The 7,753-nt window shown below is 40.7% G+C and overlaps 1 protein-coding gene and 1 long non-coding RNA gene across 4 annotated transcripts in view; one reads left to right on the top strand and one right to left on the bottom strand.

The window, feature by feature from the left end:
- LRBA (LPS responsive beige-like anchor protein) overlaps positions 1-7,753 on the bottom strand; it is a 641,245-nt gene that overhangs the window by 383,082 nt on the left and 250,410 nt on the right. The window lies entirely within an intron of this gene.
- LOC142737169 (uncharacterized) lies at positions 1,996-5,273 on the top strand. Of its 2 annotated transcripts, none has more exons than XR_012880569.1 (3): positions 1,996-2,559; positions 2,801-2,928; positions 5,161-5,273. It is a non-coding gene; the product is annotated as an uncharacterized LOC142737169 (long non-coding RNA). The 2 variants fall into 2 exon arrangements; XR_012880568.1 differs by having other exon boundaries at positions 1,996-2,711.

Below are 7,753 nucleotides of genomic sequence, written 5' to 3'. Positions count from 1 at the left end.
CACAAACCTGGACAATATACAGCAACAATGACTGGTGCTGCCTTTCCAAATGCCACAATTTACCAAAACGACATGGTCACCAAGCTTTCATTGTAACATAACACTCTAGGTAAATGAAGACGACATTGTCTACCTAGTACTATTTGTACACTTGACCTCTGGTTCTCAAATTCCACCTAGGGAAATCCTACAAAAATGCTTGAATAAGCCCTGAAACAGTGAAAGCTTGCAACCACAATAGCAAAGTAAATTTAGTCAATGACAATGTCTGTCAGGCATGTTCAGTTCTGAAGTGATGCTTCTGTCATCCTGTGTCTGAAAGTATTGATTTTTCACAGCAACAAAGCAGAAAAAAAAAATCCACCAATGAAATAGATATAGTATCATCCTCTTGATAATAGCCACCAAGGTTACTGGAGGCAGCACACTTATCAAAAGTATCTCTCCCATTCCTTCCAGCTTTAATGGACTAGATACTATGTGAATGTTCAAATACATCCTCCCATGCAGGCTACAATGTTACAATCTACAACACACAGATGCTCACAAAATAAAGCCTTCCAATTGTGCGGGTAAAAGTAAACAGTATTTTATTACAGGGGTTTAGCTGTAGCGTTCAAGAAACAAGTGAATATTCATTTTTCTTTGTGTACAGTAGTATCAAGTGTAGGGCTGTTCCTATAACCATGTTGATTTTTCTGTTGCATCCAAGAGAACGCGGCTGATGTCAGACAATAACAGTAGGTAGCAAGTTTTATTTACATATATTAATCTAATCAATTACTGATGTACATACAGTACAGTATGTATAGAAACATGAACAACATGCTTAACACGACAGTGTGACAATAAAGTAACATATCTGAACCCCAAGGAAATTCCTGCAGCTGCATACGGATTTATACAACTCCAAGGGAATATAAATAATAAACCCATCTGCACTAAGGGTCTAAACTCCCCCTTAGTGCGGGTTGCAGGCAGTCAGAATTTTATCATTAAAGGGGTTTTCCAGCCACTAAAAATTGATGGCCTATCTTCAGGATATTGATGGGTCAGATCACGACCCATCAAAAGCTGATGGGTCGGGGTCCGACTTTTGGGACCCCCGCCGATCAGCTGTTTTGAAGAGACTGCGGCGCTTGTACGAATGCTGCTTCCCCTTCGCTTCTTCTTGGTCACTGTGAATCATCGACACACATTTAGTGGTGATTCACAGGTTTTGCAGCCTTCTGCCATTCACTTCAATGGGAGAAAAGGCTGCAATACCTGGGAATCGCTAAATGCGTGTCGACGATTCACAGTGAGCAAGAATAAAGGGGAAGAAGCGGTCCCTTCAAAACAGCTGATCGGCGGGTCGACCCGAAAGTTGTACCGCGACCCATCAGCTATTGATGGCTTATCCTAAACTCAACTCTATGGCTGTGTGAAGGGAAGCAGGAGGTTCAGAGAACTGTAAAAGAAAAACAGAACTCAAATCCCTAAAAACATTATGAAATTAGCACAATTTGATCTAAAAATACAATTCTGTTCATAGTTTCACTACAATTACTAGCATTTTCTTTATCATATTAATGCTTTAAGCTTTAACCCTTTAGTGACCAGCCTATTTTGTTCCTAAGGCCTAGTTCACATGGAGTCTTTTGCAGGCAGAAAAAAATCTGCCTCAAAACCCCTTCAGGAACAGGGGTTTCCCCCGATTCCAGTGGTTAGAGCAGGAGCACCTGCGATTATGACACAGCGCCATAAGAAGGTGGGGCAGTGACAGAAGTCCCCTTAATGACCTTTGTAATAATTCATACTGGCAGTCATTAAGGGGTTATTTCTTAACTGCATCTGAATGAAGGTGCTCAAGGACCTGTGATCCATCCATCCCTGCCAACACTGAAGCTTCACTACAGCCCTTCAAGGACCTTTTACACAGTGATGTCACAGTTTAGTAGATTGTTTGGCCCAGGAGAGTGACAATTAGAGGCAACTCTCTGACTGGCAGAGAGAGGGGAGTAAGATAGAGCAGCAAAGACCAATGACGGGGTTCAGAGTAAGACCTCTGCTTATCCCCATCAAATGATTCCTACTTTCTCTAAGGAAACATGCCCAGCAATCTTCCGAAAATTCATCAATTCGTTTCTCCACTACGGAGGGGAATAATCTGCCAGCGAGCAAGCTTAGGCCTTTATAAGATTTTTTAATTCCCAGAATACAACGTGAAAGTATATTAAAATTGTTACGTTATTAATGGTGCACAGGCCACACTACTGACTATGCTGCATGAACCGTGCCACGGTTAATGCCAACCAAACGGTCAGAATGAACCTCAATTCCAAATACCACTGAATGCAAAGCCAGAGACTGCAATAACGCACAAATTCTATATTTTTTTATTTTTTATTTATATTTTTTGCACTTGCTGGTGACAAAAAAAAAAAAATTACATTTGATGTGGAACAAAAGCCCTGCAGGGAAACAGATATTTTTTTAAGACCTTAGTAAGCAATAGAGGTGCATCATCTAAGGATCTTTTTCACATTAAGAATCCTATTAGAAAGAAAACACTAAAAGGTAATTGAATTTCCTTCAGTTATCTTCATCTCTGTCAGCTCCTGCTACAATAACTTACTCTCTAGAGCAGAGATAACTCAATTCCATCCGGCTAGCATATGTTATGAATCTCTAAAGCAAACTTGTCTAAATCATTCGGATCTTCTATCAAGGTTAGCTGTGGATATGAACTCTGACAGAGAGCAAACATAAATTTTAGTTTATCTTTTTAATAATTCACTTCTTTCTATTTTGATGGCAGAATTGCACGACATTCCTTGGAATTCTATATTCCCAGGTAACAGGTGCAGATGACCAGATATGTGTGAATTATCACACGGAGAATGGACTGTAGGCGGAAGAATATACCATTTTCCAGGCTGCAGTACGGTAGGCACAAAACAGAGGCTTGCCTAAAAACAAACTCTTTCTTACAACCATTTTATTACACTTCACACTTTTTTCTTAAAACTGATCATGACTGGTCATGGTAGATGCATTCATTTCTATAAGACCTACACCATTGCCTAAGTGCTTCAATATGTTTCGGTCTTCATCAGTTATGACATTTTTACCCACAAGTTTTTTTGGGTTTTTATTTTAAAGCTTCCATTATTGACAGTGTATTTTCTGTTCTTCTCCTCATTGAGGTTAATAGGGGGTTTGGTTAAAAAAAAAAAAACCTAAGCGTAAACACAAAATCAGTTTCAACTAGTAAATACACATTGACATTGCAGATTTTTCAATGCGGATTTGGCACAACAAAAATCTGTGACAATTTACAGAACATTATAGTTCGATGGAAAAAAAAAAATCAATTCAGGGTATGCTGGAGATTTTCCAATTCGTAGCATGTCAATTCTGTTGCCTAAGGCCCCATGCACACGAACATGCTTTTGCGGCTGCAATTCCCCCGAAAATACATGGGAGAATTGCAGCCCCATTCATTTCTATGGGGCCATGCACACGACCGTAGTTTTTATAGGGAGCCCGCACCGCAGAAAGAACGGACATGCCTTATTACGGCCGTCTTCTGCGGTTCCGGCTCATTGAAAATAATGGCCGCGGCCATGTGCATGGCCCGCAATTTGCGGGCGGCTCGCGGCTTACAGTCCGCAGCCAGCCGACCCGAAAATCACAGCCGTGCACAGGGCTACGGTCGTGTACATGAGGCCTAAATACCACAGATTTTCAGCGTGGATTTCACCCTTTGAAATCCTCAGTAAATCCACACAAAAAAAAATTCTGAACATTTTGCATGGAGTCAAGGCGATATATACATCGAAGGATAGGATGACATTGTTATTCAGAGTCTACAAACGGAGTGCAAGTTGACACCTAATGAAGGCAATATTTAACACCTTCCCGACCGCCCACTGTCTTGACGTCAGGCGGTGCGGGTGCTTAATCTACAGAGACGTCTTTTGGCGTCGCTGCAGATCAGGCTGATGAGCGCTCGTGAGAGCGCTCGTCCTCTAAGCAGGAGCTGTAACTAACAGGTCCTGATCTTAGAGCAGCCTCCTGAACACAGCTGGGGTCGGCAAACATTCGGACCCCAGCTGTTTAACCCTTTGATTACCGCGGTCCGTGACCGCGGCATGATCAAAGGGAATTCCCCTCTTTGATTGCATCACCGGGATTCCAGTGATGCGATCAAACACTGGGGAATCCCTCTGCAGTCAGCACTGGGGACCTACAAAGGACCCCAGGGCTGTCTGTTCCGTGTGCCTGCTGTTCGGGCACACTATGTACTGCCCGATCAGCAGCCTGTGTCATAGTGACACAGTGTAATGTATTAGCGTACAGAAGTATGCTAATACATTACAAGTAAAAAATAAAGTTACAAATAAAGTTATCCCTTGATGGAATTAAAATAAATAAATAAAACAAATAAATAAAAAAAGTCCCAAAAAGAGTCTTTATTTTGCATTAAATACATTTTATTGCCCCTACACTAAATAAAAACTAAAAACCTACGCATATTAGGTATCTACACGACCGTAATAACCTGAATAATTAATCTAATGGGTTATTTAGCGTAAAACGTGAACGGGATGAAAAACAAAAAAACTTCCGAGAATCACTTTTTCCTATATTCACGCTGTAAAAAAAATTTTTTACCCCCAAACAAAAAAAAATACTATTTCTCTCGCATAAAACAAGGCCTCATACAGCCACGTCAGTGAAAAAATAAAAAAGTTATGGCTGCTGAAACGCAGAGAGGCAAAAACAGAAAAATTGAGCTGGTCATTAAGGTATTTTCAGGCCCGGTCATTAAGGGGTTAACGGACGCATGTTAACCCTTTGTATTATAAGACGTGTTTACAGGGAATACACTTTCGATAAACTTTCATTTTGGATACCATCTACAATTAAATAGATATCTTAAATCGGAATATAAAAGGATCACCTATACCATGAACAGGTAGATGCAAATGTCCATAGTTGCTCAGCAGCAATTAACAAAAAATTGTAAAGCCAGCCCAAGGACAGCACATTCATGAGCTTTCCTTGTTGGATTTTCATTTAAAACAAAGTTGGCCATATAATAGAAAACCAGAAGTTAAAGATGCTGCCAAAGTTTTACAATTAGTTACAATTACTTTTTTTTTTTTTTAACAGGATAGGCCATCAATATCTGACCAGCAGGGATTAGCCGCTTGGCACCTCCGCCAAATAGCTGTTTAAAGGGGCCACAGTGCTCTACGTCTCCTTCATTCCTTCTCCCATTAAATGATTATGTGAATTATTATTCTTTGTTAGAGAATATATATATATATATATATATATATATATATATATATATGTATATACACACATACACACACACTTCATTTCACCATAGTATATATATATTTTTAAGTCCAATTAGGGGTGTTTGCAAAGCTGCCATGGCAACCTATCGGCATCCCCCAAATGTCATGCCACTGATAGGTGACAGAGGGGGCCCCCTCTCTGGAAAGCCACGGTCACTATTTACCGTGGCATTTAAGTGGTTAAACGGCCATTGCTGCGGGAGCCCAGTTGTCAATCACTGGGTTCCCATGGTGATTGTGCGTGTACGCCATTCTTCGGCTACTAGCCCCCACACACACGACGAACATGGAAGTCATTCTGCTTTAAGGGGTTAGATAATTTCTCGAAAGGTAATTTAAAGGTGGGAACCAAAAACTGTGCGGCGGGTTATAACAGAAGACATTGTTCATATATACAAAAAGCTGTAGAAGACAGTAAAATTAGATTTTAGAAGGGAATCAAACCAAGCAGTGATTCAAGTGTCATTACTGTATCTAATAAACATAGAAGCAAATTCTTTACTGTAAGAGCAGTGAGACTATGGAACTCATCCAGAGGATGTTGTCATGGTCGATTCGTTAAAGGAGTTCAAGAAGGGCCCGATTGTCATTCTTTAAAAATCTAATATCACAGGTTTTATGTACTAGATTACTGTAGATAGGTCATTTATCCATGGATTTATTAGGGCAATTCGCAGCTACCTCAAGGGATTTTTTTTACTTTCCCTGGATCAACACTGTAGTATTACAGGTTGAACCAGGAGGATCTGTATCGTTTTTCAAACTTACCACCTGTGTATTAATAAAATAGTGGGTACACAGATGGTGAAATTATGTTAGGCACATTAAACCATGTAGACAGGATCGTAGCATGTAATTTTAGAATACTGACCGGTCTGCCTAGCACGGAAGCCGGTCAAGATCCGCCCGGCGGCGGAGCCCGATTGGCTTCCGTAGCCGCCAAGATGGTGCCGGCTCAGGAGCTGATCCAGCGTCATCAGCGGTGGAAGTCAGCTGTATGTTACAGCTGACATCCACCTGTAACGGCAGGAACCGGAGCTAGCTCCAATCCCTGCCATTAACCCCTTCGATGCAGCAATCGTAAGAGATTGCTGCATCTTAGCGGTTACTAGCAGATCGCCAGCCCTGACAGGCAATGAGGACTGGCGACTACTGCTATGGCAACAGGAGACACAACGGCCTCCTGCTCTGCCATTACGGAAGCCGATTAGGCCCCGCCAGGAGACGAAGCCTAATCGGCTTGCTGTCAGTAACTACCTTATTTTGCGCTAAAGCTGCGTCCTATTGAAGAAAAAGGATTGTTTTGATTTTCACTGCCCAATTCTAATAAATTCTATGAAACATCTATGGGGTCAAAATGCTTACTACACCCCTAGATGAATTCCTCAAGGGGTGTAGTTTCCCAAATGGGGTCACTTGTGGGGGTTTCCACTGTTTTGTCCCCTCAGGGGCTTTGTAAATGTGACATGGCTTACGCAAACCATTCCTGCTAAATGTGAACTCCAAAAGCCAAATGGTGCTCCATCCCTTCTAAGCCCTGCCGTGTGTCCAAACAGCCGTTTATTACCACATGTGGGGTATTGTTTTACTCGGGATAAACTGCTTTACAAATTTTGTGGTGCTTTTTCTCCTTTAGTCCTTGTGGAAATGAGGAAAAAAAAAAAAAATTGCTAAACCTACATTTTCTTTGAAAAATTTTAGATTTTAATTTTCACGGCCTACTTCCAATAATTTCTGTAAAAAACCTGTGCGGTCAAAATGCTCACTATACCCCTAGATAATTTCCTTGAGGTGTGTAGTTTCCTAAATAGGGTCACTTTTGGGGGGATTTCCAGTGTTTTGGCACCGCAAGAGCCCTTCAAACCAGACATGGTGCCTAAAATATATTGTAATAAAAATAAGGCCACAAAATCCTCTAGGTGCTCCTTTGCTTCTGAGGCCTGTGCTTCAGTCCAGTATCACGCTACGGCCACATGTGGGATATTTCCTAAAACTGTAGAACCTGGGCAATAAATATGGAGTCGCATATCTCTGGTAAAACTTTTTGTGTTATAAAGAAAATTGGATTAAAAATTAATTTCTGCAAAAAAATATTAAATTTGTAAATTTCATCTCTACTTTGCATTAATTCCTGTGAAAAGTCTAAAGGGTTAAGAAATTTTCTAAATGCTGTTTTGAATACTTTGAGGGGTGAAGTTTTTAAAATGGGGTGACTTTTTGGGGGTTTTTAATATATAAGGCCCTCAAAGCCACTTCACAACTGAACTGGCTCCTGTAAAAACAGCCTTTTGAAATTTTCTTGAAAATGTGAGAAACTGCTGCTAAAGTTCAAAGCCTTGTAACGTCCTAGAAAAATAAAAGGATGTTCAAAAAACGATGCCAATCTAAAGTAGACATAT

The sequence above is a fragment of the Rhinoderma darwinii genome, chromosome 1, assembly GCF_050947455.1.
Source record: "Rhinoderma darwinii isolate aRhiDar2 chromosome 1, aRhiDar2.hap1, whole genome shotgun sequence".
In the NCBI taxonomy this organism is placed as follows: domain Eukaryota; kingdom Metazoa; phylum Chordata; class Amphibia; order Anura; family Rhinodermatidae; genus Rhinoderma; species Rhinoderma darwinii.
Note: the sequence above shows the minus strand (reverse complement) of the source record. Positions and strands in the feature narration are given on the sequence as shown.